The sequence below is a fragment of the Desmodus rotundus genome, chromosome 1, assembly GCF_022682495.2.
Source record: "Desmodus rotundus isolate HL8 chromosome 1, HLdesRot8A.1, whole genome shotgun sequence".
In the NCBI taxonomy this organism is placed as follows: Eukaryota; Metazoa; Chordata; class Mammalia; order Chiroptera; family Phyllostomidae; genus Desmodus; species Desmodus rotundus.
This window is the reverse complement of record NC_071387.1, coordinates 29,076,228-29,094,003: the sequence shown is the minus strand read 5'-3', so window position 1 is coordinate 29,094,003 and position 17,776 is coordinate 29,076,228. Positions and strand designations below refer to the sequence as shown.

At 49.0% G+C, this 17,776-nt stretch overlaps 1 long non-coding RNA gene and 1 pseudogene across 1 annotated transcript; one reads left to right on the top strand and one right to left on the bottom strand.

The window, feature by feature from the left end:
* Positions 1–882: 882 nt before the first annotated feature.
* On the top strand, positions 883–5,852 carry LOC139440803 (uncharacterized). The gene is made up of 3 exons (XR_011651033.1): positions 883–1,015; positions 3,010–3,088; positions 5,401–5,852. It is a non-coding gene; the product is annotated as an uncharacterized lncRNA (long non-coding RNA).
* LOC139440419 (small nuclear ribonucleoprotein G pseudogene) lies at positions 1,683–2,218 on the bottom strand (annotated as a pseudogene).
* Positions 5,853–17,776: the final 11,924 nt, after the last annotated feature.

The following is a 17,776-nucleotide window of genomic DNA, read 5'->3' as shown; positions in this document are numbered from 1 at the left end:
AGTATTCAGAGGCATGGTTAATTGTTATTGGACTCTCTTCTTGTTTCTTCAGAAGGTTTTAAGGCTGTTTTTGCATACTTTTAATCAAATGCTTTTTATTTTCCTCCTTTTCGGCACATGATGTTTGAAGCAAGTGCCCATTTGAATGCACTTCCATTGCTATATGCATTTTATCAGAACTGGGAAGGCTATGCACGGAGTTCTGGACGCACTTTACTTCGTGTGCCCCGTCTTCTCCTGCTTTCGCGCCTTCAGAATGAAGGGACGCCCTGAGCTTGGTGGAACGCGAAGACTGGCTAGATAGGCGGCAAAGGGACTAGGGAGTGGGGACAAGATTGGGAGCCTCTGAGGGACATTCATGAGGTTTTCTGGCCTGTCCCCTGTGTTTCTTTCTCGCTTTCTCCACCACCTCGGAAACAGAGAGTAGACTGTTTCGGCTTGCGGTGGCATCACCAAGCCTCCTGTTTCCAACATTTCACAGCATTTTTATTCTGGTTTATCCTTACGGCAATCCGGGGTTCATCAGCTCCATTTTACAGATGAAGAAGCAGAGCCCCCGAGAGAGTAAATGCTGAAATCCTGAGACTCGCACGGCAGAGCTGCATCTTAACAGGCGGGGACTCCTGACGCAAAGCCTCAAAAACCCGTGTTCGGAAAGGAGAGAGGGTCAAAGGTCCAGGGTGTGTACACATACAGCCCTCGACAGGAATGCGAGTTTTTGTGGTTTGGGTTGTCTTCCCCCTTTCTAAGCAGGCTTCGCATGCCAGCAAAGGGTGTGCATCTGTGTGCTGGGGGGTGGGGGGCGGTGAGTTGCAGGGTTGCATGTCACTCCTGAGACATTTTATAAAGGCGCCCGGAGCACCAAGTCTGTGGTGAAGGTCGCAGGCCCATCCTGGGCCCCTGCTGTCCCATAGGAGCACAGCCTCTGCGAGGTTCTGGCCTGGAAGGAGAGTGACCTGACACGGGAACGGGGCTGCGGTTCCATGTGGCGTGACGCATTAAGTGGTTTACTGGGGTCTGTACATGTGCTTCAGATTCGTAAAAACACCCCTCCTGGGACAACAGAGAGCAGCACGCTCTCGGGGGCTCACTGAAAAAACCGGGGAGAGCCAGTCTGCGTGCTGCCACACTGCCTGCCTCACTGTGGCTTCATGTGAAGGGCCCTTGCGGGGGAGTGACAAGACTTTCTGGTCAAATGCTTTGAGCAAATGCTACATATTCTCCACACCCCACTTGGAGATTTGCAATGAAAATTAATATATTTGAGACTCCAAGAAGTGGGGCAAGGATGAGGCCTGTCGGGTACTTAAAACTGAGGTTTACCTGACGCCTCTAACCACTGAACCTTTCCTCCCGGAACAGGCAAGGCTTCCTGCCAAACGGCAGCTCCCCGGAGCCCAACTGCGCGCAGTGTCTGAGCAAGGCTGACTTTTTTGAGTCTAAATAAATGCAGGTTAAATTCTATTAAAACAAACTCTGAGAGTCTGCCCAAACTCTGTTACGTTTATGTTGTGCGTGTAAGTGTCTCAAATATGCCTTGTTATAATTGTACTATTTTCAGAAACAATGTTTTTCAGATTGCACAGACATTTTTATCATGTGAGAAATTTATTTATTTATTTTGACCAATACAAAACTTTATTTAACAAAAGTTCAGTGTGAAAATGTACAAGACTCGGTTTTTACGCTGTAGTAAAACGGGAGGGGACGTGGAGGCAGTTGGCCTCTCTGGTGAACACAGATGTCCATACTCGCTTCCGGGCTGCTAACACGATGGCACTGTTGCCCCGTATTGCCACCACTCCGGCATGGTCCTGTCGCCCACTGCCTGCCATCTCCACACGGTCCTCTATCACAAGGTTCGTCAAGGGACCAAATCCCCGAAACGGCCCTTGGACATGTCTGCCAGTTTAATTTCAATGCTAACTTCTTGTCCGAACGTTTTTTTTTTTTTTTTAGCTTGGGAGGGTGGGCTTCGCTCCTGGTGTTTATTGAGCAAGCTCAAAGATCAGAAATTTACCTGGCTGCTGTAGCTCAGTGGATTGAGCACGGGCCTGCGAAGCAAAGGGTCACTGCTTCGATTCCCAGTCAGGGCACATGCCTGGGTTGCAGGCCAGGTCCCCAGTGGGGGGCATGTGAGAGGCAACCACACATTGATGTTTCTTTCCCTCTCTCTAAAATAAATAAATTAATAAAATAAGAATGGATTTCACATCATCCATACTTGAGTCTTAAAAAAAAAATTATTGTACTACACTTTCGTCTATGCTGCACTTACTAAGTGACTTGGAATCTCTATTAATACTCGTAAAACATCTTATTTTCCAATTTTTTCAGTATTATGTCATTAATTTTTAATGAAGTTGCATATTAACTTTTGTGAAAAATAAATGGATTTTTCCCTTGGGACATTAAAATACTTTAAAATAGAATCTTCTTTTATTAGAAGAATAATTGATGAGCATTTGTAAATTTTTTAGGAAATATAAAAAAGCAGAGTAAAGTTCATTACCTAATCTCTCAAAGAAACCACCATTAACATTTTCATCAAGTTTTTTCTTCTGTGCATGTAGAGTTGTTACAGAGTTGAGATCCCACTTTGTAATGTTGTCTCTTCCTTTATTGTGAGCTAGAGCAAGACTATTAGCATTTGTTTTTAATGTGAGAAGAAAGAAAACCCTTTAAGACAAGATTCTGCCTTCCAAGAGAGGCTGGTGGTTTTGATTATTTAGTGTCCAGAAGGAGTGAGTAGGACGCTCCTCAGACAGTGCAGAGATGTGCGGGGCTGTCTTCGGTGTGACCCTGAGCACCAATGAGGTTGCTCTGGGCCCCCACCAGGGTCCCCCTGCAAGCTCCTCTATGCCCAGATGCTGAGCCCATCCCTGCCCTCGGTCAGACTTGAGTCAAAGGACCAAGGGCAAGCGGAAGAGGGAGAGAAAATTGAAATAAATGACCTGCCCTCAACCACCACGTTTCACTTTTCCTTTTCTGCCCGGTCGCTGACCATAGGAACAATTGCTCATACTTCACACTCGAACCCGGGGTGAGATGAAGAACCAGATGCGGTCCTGGAGACGGCCCTTTACAGGTGAGGTGGCTGGGACCCAGGGGGCCTCACTGGTTCGGGCAAGACCCCTCGGACCTGTCTGTCAGTGATGGATGCGAGTCCCAGCCCTGGTCTCTGGCCCTTCCCGTCTCTGTGCACATCTGCATCCCTGCTTCCAGGCAGCTATAAAAAGCCGTGTAAAATGTCAGCCAAGTACAGCTGTCCCTGCCTGTGCGGACCTGGAAGATAATTCAACCCAGCAGAATTAATGGGCTTATTACAAAGTCCTGCTAATTCCTCAGTCAGCCTCTCTGAGCCCTCCTTCCTGGTGCTCTGTTGCTGGGTTTTCCTCTGCGGCTGACAGATGCTGCATGTTCAGAATAGAAAACACGCGGCTGGGAGGCGGCTGTGGTTTTCATAATGGCCACAGGTGTTCTGGGCTGCCTGTCTGCGTCGCCCTTTTCACACCGTGCCAGACAACAGAGACGGGATGATGAGGACTGATTTACCTCTGCGAGGCTTTATACACAACCGGGGGGACCGGCTGCAGGCGGCTTTCATCGGCGGGGCCGTGATTTCCCTGGGAAAGTAGGGCTCTCAACAATAGCTCCAAAACCTGGGGTCTGGAGGGTAGTTTAGGCTTAAATCTGAGAAAGGAAAGATTTTAAAAGAAAAAAAAGCAAAGTGAAGTTAAAAGACCTTTCTAACCAGGCCATGTGTGAGACTAGAGCTGGAATTTGCTGGTGACAGACAGAGAATAACGAGGAAGGAACCAAATTGTTTGTAGTTGCTCCTTAAAACAGATAAACCTCACCATGAAAGGCATGCCCTTTGCCGTTTGACATCATTACAAATAGATATAGTTTCCCAAGCCAGAGGCCAAGAGGGCCCCAAATGGAACCTTTAAATCTTTTATTCTAATCCCTCAAGTTTTCCAGAAAGACTGGGATGGGAGACAGATAATTTTTTAGTCTGAGTCTCAGTTTCCTCATCTGTAAAGTGAAGGATTTTGAACACACAACCCCTGAGGGTACTTCTGGTATAAATCCTATTATTTTTTATATAATTCAATTTAGCAGCATTGAACACATCCTATGGCAGGCCTCTTTCCCAGCTCTGACCTAAGTGCCTAAGAGACAGGTGTCCTGCCTGAAAGGAGCCACTGTTCGCGGGGGGGGGGGGGGGGGCGCGAAGGGACCAGTGGAGAGGCTTGTAGCACAGAGCCAAGCCCTGCGTACACACGGTGCAGGAGATGCAGGGCCAGAGTTCGATGGAAGGAGAGAGTCCTTCCAGATGAAAAGAAGAGGAAAGACTTTGTGGAAGAGGTGGCATTTGATTGGGCCTCGAAGGATAAGAAGGATCTTAAGGCTTGGAGATGAGGAGAAAGGAATTCTAGGCAGGGAAGAGCATGAGCAGGGGCGGGGAAGCAGGAAAGAGCAAGGCCAGTCCCCATAATTGTGAGATGGACGTGCCTGGGACACAAGGCCTGAGAGGGGCATCATCAGGAGGTCTTGAACGCTAAGGCAAGGGGTATGTAGTTCATTCGGTGGGTACTGGTGTTAGGGTGGTCGGTGACGCGGGCTATGAAAGAATTCACAAAGAGAAGAAAGTGTAGAGGATAAAGTTTTTACTCAATCTCCAAGAAAGGAGAGGAGCAGGGTGTGCAGAGATATATCAGCATTGAGAGGTGGGGGCTTTGAGCTGTTATTGGATTATAATTGGATTAAAAGGATGGGGGCTGCAATTATGTGGCCCCTGGGAAGTTGGGACATTGTAACAGGAGGCTGCAGTTTGTACCAATGTTATCTTCTGCCCGTGGCTGTAGGGAGGGGTTAGTTCTGTTCTTGCTTCTGGTAATTTCCAGTCCTGAGGACAGAAGCTCGGGAGAGTGAAATGGCAGTCCTGTTTAACAAGGTCACAGGCCTGCTCGGCGAGTGGTACCACAATAGCAAATGGGGCAGCTTTATCCTTTCATTGGGGAGCCTATGAAGACCAAAGGAAGAGACGACGTCATTAGCATTGTACTCTGGGATACTAATCCGGCAGAACGGGCATATTGGTTTTCCTAAAGGCCCCCAGGTGGTAAATGGAGGCCCTGAGACTAGAACCACCCATTCTGACTCACAAGCTTGTGCATATAACTCTCCATAGAAACACTCGATGAGCTTCAAATGTACAACTGCTGGGTGCAGACACCAGCGTCCCATCCAGACGGACACATTGGGAGAAAAACATCTGACAGGAAGGAGTGGGTATTCACTTGCTAATTCCTTGGTGTAGGCGGGTGAATGGTGGTCCGCCAAAAGGTTGTCCACATCCTAATCCGTGCGACCTGTGAATATTTCCTTACACAGCAACAAGACGAAATATTACTTTCTATGCCAGAATAAGTGAATAAGTTACGGATCTTGGAGGAGGAGCCTGCCCTGGATTGCCGGGTGAGCCCTACATGCTACTCGTCACATGGATCCTTGTAAGACAGACAGACGCACAGAGAAGAGGAGGAAGCAACGTGACCACAGAGATTGGAGTGATGTGGCCGCAAGGATGCCCAAGGCCACCAGAGCTGGAAGAGGCAAGAAATGCAGTGTCCCTGAGAGCCTCAGGAAGGAGCGTGGCCCTGCCACACTCGAATCTCAGACGTCTGTGCGAGAATGCATCTCTGTTGTTGTAAGCCTGGAAGCCTGAGGGAGTTTCTCACAGCAGCCACAGGAAACCAATATTAGGTTGCTTTTAGTTATTGTAAATGTAATTAATAATTCACTTGAATTGGTATTATATGTGTATGGTTTACAATTTTTAAAGGGTAAAGGACATTGGCTGAAAAGAAAATCTCCTACCTTTCTGTGCCCACCAGTCGCCAGTGTTCCTCCCCAGAGGTACCCACCTTCCTGGCTTTAAATGACCACTCAATCCTGCATGTGTGTGTGTGTGTGTGAGCATGTGCATGAGACTACAGAATTTTGTGTATTATCCCAGAACGACCTGGAAGGCAGCATGTGGTCATGGGGTCATGAAAGCAGACCTACCCCGGCTCACAGACAGACCTGGGTCAAGTTCCCTCCCAACGCCAACACCCGTACAGAGACTCTCTGGGCAAGCTCCCCAGCCTCGGGGGCCTTGGCTTTCTCCTCTGTGATGCGGGGATCACCACTGATGTCTCCCACCTCTAGGACCGCTGGGAGGGCTAAAGAAGACGATGTGGGTGAAGCTCACAGCAGAGGCTGGCGTGTGGCTGCGCAGGGAATTCCCATCTGGTGGGTGAACGTCATTGCTGCTCAGGTGACCCATTGGGGGCCTCTCAGCTCAGGCCCCCGCTTGGAGCCAGCCAGCGCGTCTTCACTGACACACCTAAGAGATGATGACTGCATTCTTGTCGTTCCGGGGTTATTTCTGACCGTCCGTGGTAGCTTCCTGAAGAGTTGATGGGAGACCAAGGTTATGTAACATCAATACGCCAGTTTTTTAAACTCCTAAGAGAAAATAGTGAGCAAGAGGGGGAAGCAGACGGGCTGGGCTACAAAGACGGGATTTGGCCTTTGCCTGTACTGTTCCTTTACTGGTAGTGACGTTTGGCCCAAGTACAAAAACCCCAACGGCAACCGTGCACCGGGGTCTGCGATGTGACAGAAAGAATGGAGTCGTCAGCGGGTTCAGACCCACTTCTCTACACTGCCGCTTTGGCCCGGATTCTGCCACTTGATGAGCCTCATTTCTTCTTTAATCCGTAAAATGAGGATAGTGCTCTTTTCCCTAACTCTCCCAGAGTTGTCATGTTCGTTACAAAGGAAGAATCAGGGGACCAACTTACACATGACCTACTCCGTTCCACCCCTTATTTTACACATGAGGAAATTGGGACCCAGAAAAGGCAAGTTACCTGCCCAAAATTACCCAGTGAGTCAGCAGCTGAGCTGCGGCTGGAACTCAACCCTCAAGAGAGACCCCTTTTGTCTTAAGCAAGCTGATGAGATGTGTGTGATAAAAACCTAAGATGCTGTGCAAATGTCACTTGAGGTTGCTCGTCTTAATGATGGCCAGACCTTGGTCTACCTGACTGTTTCTTTTTCTGAAGTTTTATCCAAAATGGATCCAATCTCCTGCCTTTTGGCCTCTGAAGGAGGGTGTGGGTATTTGACTGCCCCTGCAACGGTGGGCCGCGGGTCCCATCCCCTCCTGGCAGCAGCGAGCCCACCCACCCCTCTGCGCCCTGGATCAGGAATGCGGGGAATTAGCCTTGTGCATAAGGCCACTTGACCTTCTGCAGGGTGACATGGTGATGGGGACAGGGCGCAGGGAACCTTTTGTGGCAAATGATTCTTACCTGGATTGGGTAAACATTCTTTAAACCCACACGTGACTCTCAAATATTTGTCTCCCTGACTCGGACTTTATTCTTTCCAAGTTGTATGAAACTGGAAAGCAACTTGGGAGGTTTCTAATAAGCATTTACCACAATCCAAAATGTCATGCCTTCTTTCTTTTTACCTGTCATTAAAACTACAACCACAGATAACGCCATCTGGAGAAAGAAGGCTGTTTACATGGAGTGGGAGGGGGAGTGGTATTTGAATTAGGAACAAGTAGAAAGGAAATTTGGCCACGTTACTCCACAACAGCTGAAGACCCAGCCCTCTACTTCCCTTCTCTCACATCTGGAGGCACCAAACATACATAGACAAACAGCAGGATCTCAAGGAATCAACCAGTTTTCACTTACAACAAACTGCATAGGCTAGAATGAAAAGATAATGCATGGAGGTCTCTGGGGAATTACATACTTCCCTTTACCAGGGAAGTATGTGTGTTTTACAATTTCATATGGTCTCATGTGACTAATTAGCATCCTTTCATCTCCGCTTGAAGTGCTCCTTTCGGCATGGTGATTCTTATTCAAACCCGGCTTTACTGCAATGGTTGCAAAGTGATACTCTTCCAACCCTCACGCTCCCTTCGTATTTATTGGTTGGTGTTTTACTGTAAGCAAGAGCCCTTTCCTCTTCCCTGTGTATTCATCCATTTATTATGGATCTATTACTCACCAGGACAGATTCACAAACTCCAATTATTTCAATGGTTTATTATTCCTCATTTGCTTAATTATTTGGATGCTCAAATCATTCCATCACTGGCTGGTGGGAGCCTCATCCCGCTGAGCCTCGCGTCCTTCTGACACCCCTCCACCACTTTTGGGAATGCTGCCTTACCTGCCAGCAGGGGATGCACCGGGCTCATCCCGTAAAACGAGAGCACGGGGAGCCGGAATAAAGAGAGCGGCCCTTACAGTTCAATACAGGTGATGGTGTGTTGGCAATGAAAGGTGGGTGATAATTTAAAAGAATTATTTGAAGTATTTAATACACAAAGAAATACGTATGCCGAGCAAAAAGAAAGGACTAGAAGAAAATGCTAGAACACAAGGAGAACTCGGTTGGGATTGTGAGGATATTTTTCATATTGCCCTTTTTTCTGTATATTCCAGATTTTATGTGATGAGAAAATGTTATTTTAAATTGGGAAAAGTTATATAAATATCCTTTCTAAGAATAACGGAGTGGGCCAGCTCTGAGAACATTACAAAAGGATTAACAAATGTGTTAACAAACACTAACAAAAATGTACTAAAAACACGCCTTCAGCATCACCCCTCACACTGTGAAAACGCGGCGCTGCGCCACAGCCGGTTCGGAACCAGGTCTTCACAAAACTGCGCTTCTCGCCGGCTCCTACCGCGCACACCGGGGTAACTTCGGGCAAAGCACGTTATCACTTCGGTCCTCAGTGTCCTCACCTGAAAGAGGAGATAATTTCTCCTGTATCAGCAACAGGATGAGACTCAAATGAAAACACATATATGTGTATACGTATAAATTCCTTTCAAATGCTACACAGGTAAATAGTTTTCTTCAAAAGTATTTTTTTAATGTTTGCTTACAGCTTTATTGAAAGGTTAGATTTCTAGCACTTTCCTTTTAAATGAGCGGCAGAGAAGCTCCCTGTCTTACAGCCACGGCAGCAGACTCTCCTGGGCCGCAGTCAGGGGGGGGGCCGTGTGAAAGGGATTTATCCCGCAGTGCGCCCCCAGGCGAACAGGTAAGGAAGTGGGGAAGCGGGATCAGGAAGGAGAGGGCCAGCAGGGGCTCGGGGTCGCACCAGCCACTCGCGGGGAGCTGTGGCTCACCCTGCCCTGGAGCTCTGCGACAGCCACAGCCCGGCGTCATCCTGGTCAGGAGCAGGGAAGCTGGGGTGTTCGTGCCTCTGCATGGTCTGTTAACGGAAAAGGGGCGCTGGTGGGCCTCGTCCCAGCACCTGCCGCTCTCCGGTGTGCAGGCGAAGCAGATTCCAGCCCTGGAGGACAGCCTTCCCACAACAGATGTGGATACTGGCCGCAGGTAGGCCGCGCAAGGGTGGAGCGGTCCGAGTGGATGCGGGCGGAGCCCTGGCAGCATCAGCCCAATGGAGGCTGGACGTTCACAACAAGGAAATAGAGGGAGAACCAGCGGCACACAGAGGACCTGCCTCTGGGAGGCAGGCAGCGAGGTGCACGGAGGTGGGGCCCAGAGAGGTAAGAGGCTTGTGCTGGTTCACACGGGCGGGTGGGTGGCCGTCAAGACCCCAGCCGCGGCCTGTCTGGGTTAGGTCCGTCTGGTCTATCCAGCCTGTGAGCCCTCTTCTGTGCCATGTTGTTCCCTGCACTGGGACTGCTATCTTTTCCCTGGAGGGCCACCCATCGGGAACCTTCACTGGGCCCCAGAATCTTACAGACGCGTGGCCTTGAGAAAACCCAGAGGGCCCGTGGTGTCTTCGGGACAGCATCAGTGGCCCTGTCTCCACGGTCACCTTTCTCTCCTTGCATTTGCCCAACACAAGGCACCAGGATGAATTGAATCGTGACTTTCTGAGTTCCAAAGAGAGACGCGATGTCTCAGATACAGGGTGGCCCACCTCCTGGCTACAAAGACGTTGTTAGTGATTTGGGGAGAGTCAGTTAGATAAACAGGAACCATCCCAAACAAAAGGCCTTGTGAGATCATTTGCTTGTTTCTCCTCTATTGTACTTGAAGGCAATTCCCTCACATCCTGCTTTCTGAACATGAGCAAACATGTGAAGGAGCCAGACACACAGGAGATCAAGTCACGCAGACCTCACGTCGAGCTGTGGTCCAGAGCCCCTGTTCCGCGGCTGTCCCTGCCACAGACCTGCAGAAGGATCTTGGGTAAGACGTAATCTTGTCAGGTCCGAGCACCCTCATTCACGGAGTGGCGGAGCCACGCCTGCCCCACAACGCTGCTGTGAGGATCTGTGCCCTATCTACAGGCTCCATACAGTGTCAAGGTCAATGAACACGTGAAGGCGACTGTAATCCCCATCTGTTCTACTGCGTGACGTTTATAAAACCAGATGCGGTCCCTCCCCTTTCTCGTGATCATTGATCCAACATCCGCAGACCCCCAGAGTTAGCACATGAATTTGCAAGGCCTCTGGGCAGCTGGATCAGGTGACATGAACCCAGGCCATTCCTCACAACGAGGCAACCAGGCTCCAATGCCCGGTGTATTTTCTTCTAGGCAAGTCTAACGAGCTCCTGTATTGTGTCTGCTTTTTCAGAGGAGAAGCAAACAGACTCCGAAGCTGGCCCACTAACCCTAGCCAAAAGCAGTATTTAACAGCCTGCCAGAAGAAATGTCCAAAAGAGTATAAGTGACAGCGGTATTCACTCAAACCGTAGTCTGGGGTCAAAAGCCTACACATTCCAGGAGCCCCAGTGTCAGCAATGACTCAGGACATGACGAACACGTTGCTCTGTGAGCTGCACTCTCTAAGAGCACAGAGACGACTCGTAGAAGAGTCGGCAGAAAAACGTCCAATAGCACTAGGCATTAAACCAAAAGCACACTGAACGATAACAAAGCCTATGATGTTTAAGTTAGCATGTATTTTCTGAAATAAAAACTCTCAATGTTGATGATGTTGAAGTAAAACTGGTTCCAGAAAAACAAAAACTACACCAATGTCTCAAAACACAGGAAAGGTCAAGTGAATTTTAATTGAGTAAAAGGTGACATTCTACATCCACGAATAGTGGAAAATTTGAGAACTATACAGGAATGTGGAAAATTGCACAAGACACTAAATTGCATGTACAGACCAAACACAACTGCCCACAAGTATATGCCTAAGACAGGGAGACTGGGAGGAGTATCACTATGCGTTCCTTCTTTCCAGCCCCATCCTTTCTTAGCACGTAACAGATAGGGAAATTGAGGCCAAGTAGCTGTCCCTGCTGCTGAGAACTGGTCACTACAGTTTCCACGTGGCCTTCAAGGGTACCTAAGGGGCAGGGTGGAGGAGCCAGTGATGCATATATATGCATCCTTTTTTTTTTTTTTTTTTTTTAAGGAGAGCCTTGTTAAACATTCCAACACACCACTGGTAAGGACTCAGACAAAAGGACAGGCTGGGCAGGAGTGGGTAGAGAAAGTTACAGTAGGGAATGGGAAATGGGTTCTTTCTCAGAGTGACACTTGAGGAGATGAGGTGGTTGCTTTTTCCAGAGGACCAGCATCCTTACAGCCCTGGATTCCTCTGGCCCCAGATCTTGGTCCAAACAGTGTTCAGAAGAAAGGAGGAGGCCACAGGTTGGGCAGCTTCTGACCTCCCCGTGCGTGAGCCTGGCTGGAGCTTGTACTGAGCCCCGACCATCCCAGGAGGAAATGCCTTGGGGCCACAGGCAAGAGCAGACCCTGTACGTGCAAAGTATCCCAGGAGTGAGAGAGCCAGAACTGGGAGGGCCCAGAGATCTCACAGTGCCAGTTCTCTTGAGGTCAAAAAGGAAAGAAGTCCAAGGCAGGGACTGGAGGCTGAGCTGTCCCCAGGGGGCCCTGCATAAACCAGTCTGAGACCTGAGGCTTTTCCCTTCAAAGTCACCACTCCAGCCCCTGATTGCATTGTTTTTTCTGCCTGATGATGCCATTACTTTGAGTCCTAGTGAGACAGGAAACTCCAAGAAGTTCTTTACTCTTTCTTGTGCACACCTGTCCTTACTTTCCTTCTACCATGGTTTCCTCACTACTTACTTTTCCTGTATGGTTTATACTCTGTGTCTGTAGCTAGATTTCCCCGTCAACCCTTGTCCTTATTTTTGTTCTTGATGTTGTTTGTGTCTTTTTTTTCCTTAATTATTCCTGAGGCCGGCTTATTTTATAAGATTTTCAAAGAACTGACTTTTTGTTTTGTTGATCATCTGTACTGTTCCCCCCCCGCCCACCTTGATTTGGTTGTTTCTATTTCAATAATTCTCATTTTAACTTCTTCAGTTTCTTTCTTCTACTTCTGGGTTTATTTTATTCTTTCTCTAGCCTCTTGGATTGAAAGTTTTGTGATCCCACTCCTTACTTTTAAAGTTTTCTATTTTTTTTTTTAACAGTGAGGACAGTTAAAGCTATTAATTTCCCTTTAAGTACTGCTTTGGCAACAGATCTGATATCTACTCAGTCACCAAATATTTATTAAGCATCTACTATGTACCAGGAACTGAGAAATGGTGCTCTCACTAGCACACAGTTCCAAACAGGTGACTTCCATTTGGATTTCTCTTTAACCCAAGGGTCATTTACAAGTGTAGTTTTGTTTCCAGGTGTATGGATTTGGCAGGAGAATCAATCTTTCAATACCTGAATTCTAGCTGCTTTGCATTCCAGTCAATGAACATGGTTTACCTGATGGCAGCATTTTGGAGTTCACTGAGGTTTCCACTACTTATCATTTTTTCTTAACATTTAAAAAAAATGTAAGCATAATACACACTCAGCAAAGTGCATACATATTAAGTGTACAGCTCGATGAATTTTCGAAGAGCATGTATGCCTACCTCTCCATCCTGTGGAGCACAGATTTCCCGCTCTCTCCCCGGCAACACCCCTCAGAGGCAGCGTCATGACTGGTTTTCCCACTTGTCAGTTTCTGAAATTATCATAAATGAATGTGTGTATTTTTTCCTCTACGACTATAAATCTTATTTGCACCAAGATAGGGTATGAAAATATCTTGTCCTACGTGACCATGTCAAATGAATCAGGGCTTTAACTCACAGTAGCACTGCCTCCCCCCTGCCCCGCACCCCATTAGCTCTCCTGGCCCTTAGTGTTCCAGCTTTGAAGAACCCCAGGCCTCAGACCTCTCAGACAGTAGTTAGTGAACCTCTGCCTCAGAATCATCTGAAATGCTTGTTTAAAATACGCAATCCTGTCCCGGTGCCAAACCTACTGCCCCGGTCCTCCAGGGCCCAGGAATCTGCACTTTCATACGTATCCGCAGGTGATTCTGCTGCCCATCCAGGTGTGGAAAAGCTTCCTGAATTCCACGTTCCCAGAGGCCATGGACCAGTGTGGTGAATTATCGCCATCCCAGGCAGCCCAAGTCCTTCTCTGTCCCCTTCTGAGAACAGCAGTTACAATTGGGTTCTCTCCCTGTCCCATTTCCTCCTTGTGTTTGCTCCTAAATGTTCAAGTAAAGAATGTGCTGGTTTATCGGAACTACCAATACGTTTGGGTGGATCTGGTCCCTTTTCTCACCGTACCTACAGGAAAACTGAGGTCAGGGGGGATGACCTCACAAGGACGCAGGGTCAGAGAAGAGCCCCATCCTCCCTAGCCATGCAAGAAGGAAAAAGCCCTGCAGAGGGAAATCTGTTAATCCCAGGTCTCCTGAGAGTAGTTTCGGAAGAGGCCTATGTTATCGTAGAACGAGTGTGGCCTTTGGAATCACACAGACCTCAGGTCAAATCCTCCCTCCTCTGCTTGAAGCAAATAAATGGAGGCTTCGGAAGCTTGGGTCTCAGCCTCGAAAGTGGGATCAGAGTGATGTTGGGGTTAAAGCTAAAATATAAGAGGTACCTGGCACATGGTATATGCTGATTAAATGGATATGACTGTTCTTAAGAGAATCTAGGTCACCAAGGAAGTCCTTTCACACTGTCCAGAATATTACGCTGGTGGCAGAGGTGGAGGGAAGAAGGAATGTTGGCTTCCCCATTGCTTTACCTACTGTCTTTAGGTTCTTCCTTCCTCTTGCAACCTGCATACCTGAAGTCCAGGTTCACCTGGGAGCTGCTCCACTGGCGTGGGTTTCCGGAGCAGCAACGGTGGGCTGCATCCTGTGAGGGTTCCTGCCCTCGAGGAGCTCCCGAGCTGATAGACAATTCGCGCGTATCTGGAGAGCCACAGGACGGGGGCCAGAGGGAGAGGCTGGGTGAGGAGGTGGAGTCTGAGGTGGCCCCAGGGGCCGAGCAGGCATGGGCAGGGGAAACACACAGGATGAGTGTGAGCCTGGCAGTTCACACATGGGCAAGCAGAGGGGCAGGGACTCGGCAAACACTCCCAGTAGCCCTATAACCTGGCTCCCCTGCCTCTCCATCTATTTTAGAATTTATCTTTTAGGGAAAACTGGACTGACACAGTGTCAATAAAGAGCCCAGCAGATATGCAAGAGCTTAGAATGAACTTGTAGGCATAAAGCAAATCAAATATGTTAAGCAAACTGAGAGTCATACAGTCCTTTGTATGCCTACCTAAGCTAATATTTTACAAAAAAAGGACACCTCCCACCCCCGGCAAAGTACATGTGAATTTGTGTTAATAAGTGGTGTTCACAAAGTATTTGGGTCTCAAAATCACATCCATCTCCACGTGGACGTCAGACGCAAGAGCAAGAACTCACCTGGGCCAGGCGTGAGCTCGGCGTGTGAGACGGGCAGTCAGGAGGCCTGTGCTCTCACCGCTCTGTGATCGCCTGACTTGCTCTGTGATCTGGGCAATTCCTGTCCCTCTCAGGACCTCAGCACCTGTGTCTGTGAAATGCTAACATAAGGCAAATGGCCTCGCAGGGCTCCTTCACACCCAGAGTTCTTGAATCCAGCCATCTTTTTTGGGATGCTTGCAACAGCCTGGAGGTAGACAACGTCATGCCCATTTTACAGACGGAGAGTCACGGCTCAAAGGAGGAAAGAGCTGGAAGTCACCAGAGTCGGAGGCTGAGCCAGACCGGAACACAGAGCCCCATGCCTTGCTGAGTGTAACTGCTAGAAAGCTATGCACATACACATGTGCATGTACACACATGTGTGTGTGTCGGGGCTCATGTTTCCACATGTGCCCCAGAGTTGCCCTGCAGTTGTTCCTGGATGCCGCATGTGCAGACTTGTTGGCTGGGCCTGCCTGTTCCAGGCAGTTCCACCCAGTGGGAGGGGGAGAAGAGGAAAAGGGGGGCAGAGGGGGGAGCTACACCTACATTTTTGTGCTGCCCACTGGTTCCAGCTGCTGTGTACTTAGCTCAGTCTGAGTGACTCCATACACGGGCAGTGGACCGGAACGTTCCCTCCGAGTGTCACAACTGACAAGCTCATCCCACAGCTGGGATACAGGCCCCTGGGAGCATTCACGGCACAGAAACTAACACACACACACAGACATGCATGCTCACGCACACATGTAGCTCATGCTTTCCCCTCTTTGCCCCAGTTTCACCATCAGGAAAACGGGAGACAGCTCTCTTTGCCTTGCCAGAGGATCCTCTGAGTCCAGAGACGTTGAAGCCAGCTTAGCAAACAAACCGTGAAGCCCTGGGAAGACCCTGCTGAGATACTGTTCATCCAGTTTGCCCACCCCGATCAGAGAACGGGGGTCAGAGAACGGGCCTTTTTTCTTTTCCTTTGAATAATAAAATAAACCATGTGAGGTGCTTTTAAATGAGATTCACCCACTCTACTTCTGTCTGAACACCACACTGGTGATTTCAACCTCAGAATCACACTGTCGGCGTGCCCTGCCCGTGCCGCATCCAGAACGGTGTGACCGCAGGAACGCTGGCCCACAGCTCGAAAAGAAGATGACATGGTGAGGCGGTTAACAGAATGGGCCCTGGAATCAGGCAGGACGTCCCAGTCCTGCCACTTGCTAGTTGTGTAACGCTGCCTCAGATGTGTTGTTTGTTTTGTGCCTCAGGCTCCCCATCTGCCAGATGGGGCAACTATCGTACCTATTTCCTTCGGTAGTTATGACCGTCTGCACGTACAATGCTCCTCAATAAGAGTGGTTTTGAGGGGGGGCTTGCAGGAGGAGCAGGGCAGATGGTGATAGACATGTTCAAGGTTACTCAGCGATTCGTTGCCAGTGCCAGGGCTAGTCTGAGGTCTCCCGTGCCCCCTTCCAGTCTACATTGGCTTTGGGGGAACCCTCTCTTGTTAGAGGGAAGGGCAGCTTCCTACCCCAGTTGTCTGCCCACAGCCTTGTCTGCGAGGTTTTAACGAAGGAAATTCAAGCTCCAGCTGGTTAGAAGAAAAAGGTGGGGCTCTCGGGCCAGCCTCACTGTCATCTGTGCCGGACACAAGGGATTTGTGGCAGAGGATTTGAATCCCTAATGGATGCAAGAACCCAGAAATTTCCCAGAAAAAAGAAATAAACTAAACGAAGAATTTGGCTGCAATTTCTGCTCTGCCCTGCCAGGCTGGGTGACCTAGGCGAGCCACTTTTCCTCTCTGAGCTTTTGGAGGCAACAGCCCGGGTGGCAGTGCTTGAGACTAGGATTCGATGTGGCCGGAAATGCCCCACATTCCCAAGGATGTCAACAAGAAGCAGTGGGAGGCTTGGGGAAGGTGAGAGGAGAGATCAAACACGGAGACTTTGATTTTAACCTACCAAGCTGCTAAGAGCCATCCTAGGAGCTTATTGTTAAAACATTACTCATGGGAGCAATTTTGTTTGTAATTGAAACGCAGCACGAGATGCAAAAGGTCAAGTCACGGAAGCTGTGCCAGTCAGTTCTGACGGCCGCCGCCCAGAGGGTAGGATGTCAAGGATAGTGCTGGTAAGAGACGAGCACATGGGTTTCTGTGTCGGGCAGACATGGGTCTGAACCCCCGCTTAGCCACTTGCTACAGCAGAATGACCTCAGGAAAGTCCCTCAATTCCCACAGCAGGATTATGTAATGCGGCGCAGTGAAAGGTGCCTCGCACATGCCTTGGGGGATGGAAAATGTTGGTCTCATTTGGGGTCCTCTTGGTTTGGGGTGATAGAAGTAAAACTCACACTACTTTAAGAAAGCATTTTATTGGCTTAAGTGGCCAAGAAGAGCAGGGGAGAAGCTGGCCTTAGGCAAGTCTGGGACCAAGGCCTCAGACACCAAGATACTTTCTTCTCCACTTCCTGTCTCAGACTGTTGGCTCCACTCCGTCCTGACACAGATGGCTTCTCCGTGGGTGAGGGCGTCGCTCCTGGCAGCTCCCAGTTCACATCTCCATCACCGGTCAGGACAGAGTCTTTCCCACCTATCCCAAGAAAGGATTCTCATTAGCTGGGCTCAAGTCATATGATCATGACTGGCCCCATCACAGTAGCCAGAGGGATGGAATCCTCTGATTGGCTCAGCCTGGGCCATGGGCCTAGGGATCGAGGAATGTCTCCTGAGAAGTTACAGAGAAAGGGGATGCTGTTCAATTTGCTTCTCGGAGTCCAAGCACATGGGTGAAGTAGGGGAAGAGTTTTCTACCTTAGGAGCTGGTGACGGCATGACGCCACTTCTTACAAGTGCTACATCCTCTTAGTGTGCTTTTGGTACCGTGTTTATCCTAAAACGTACTCTTTGTAGGAACAGCTCGACTTAATACAGCTTAATGCTGCCTAAATCCACCATCTTCAGCTGCTGTTTGCAGAGCTTATGCAGTGCTCACAGC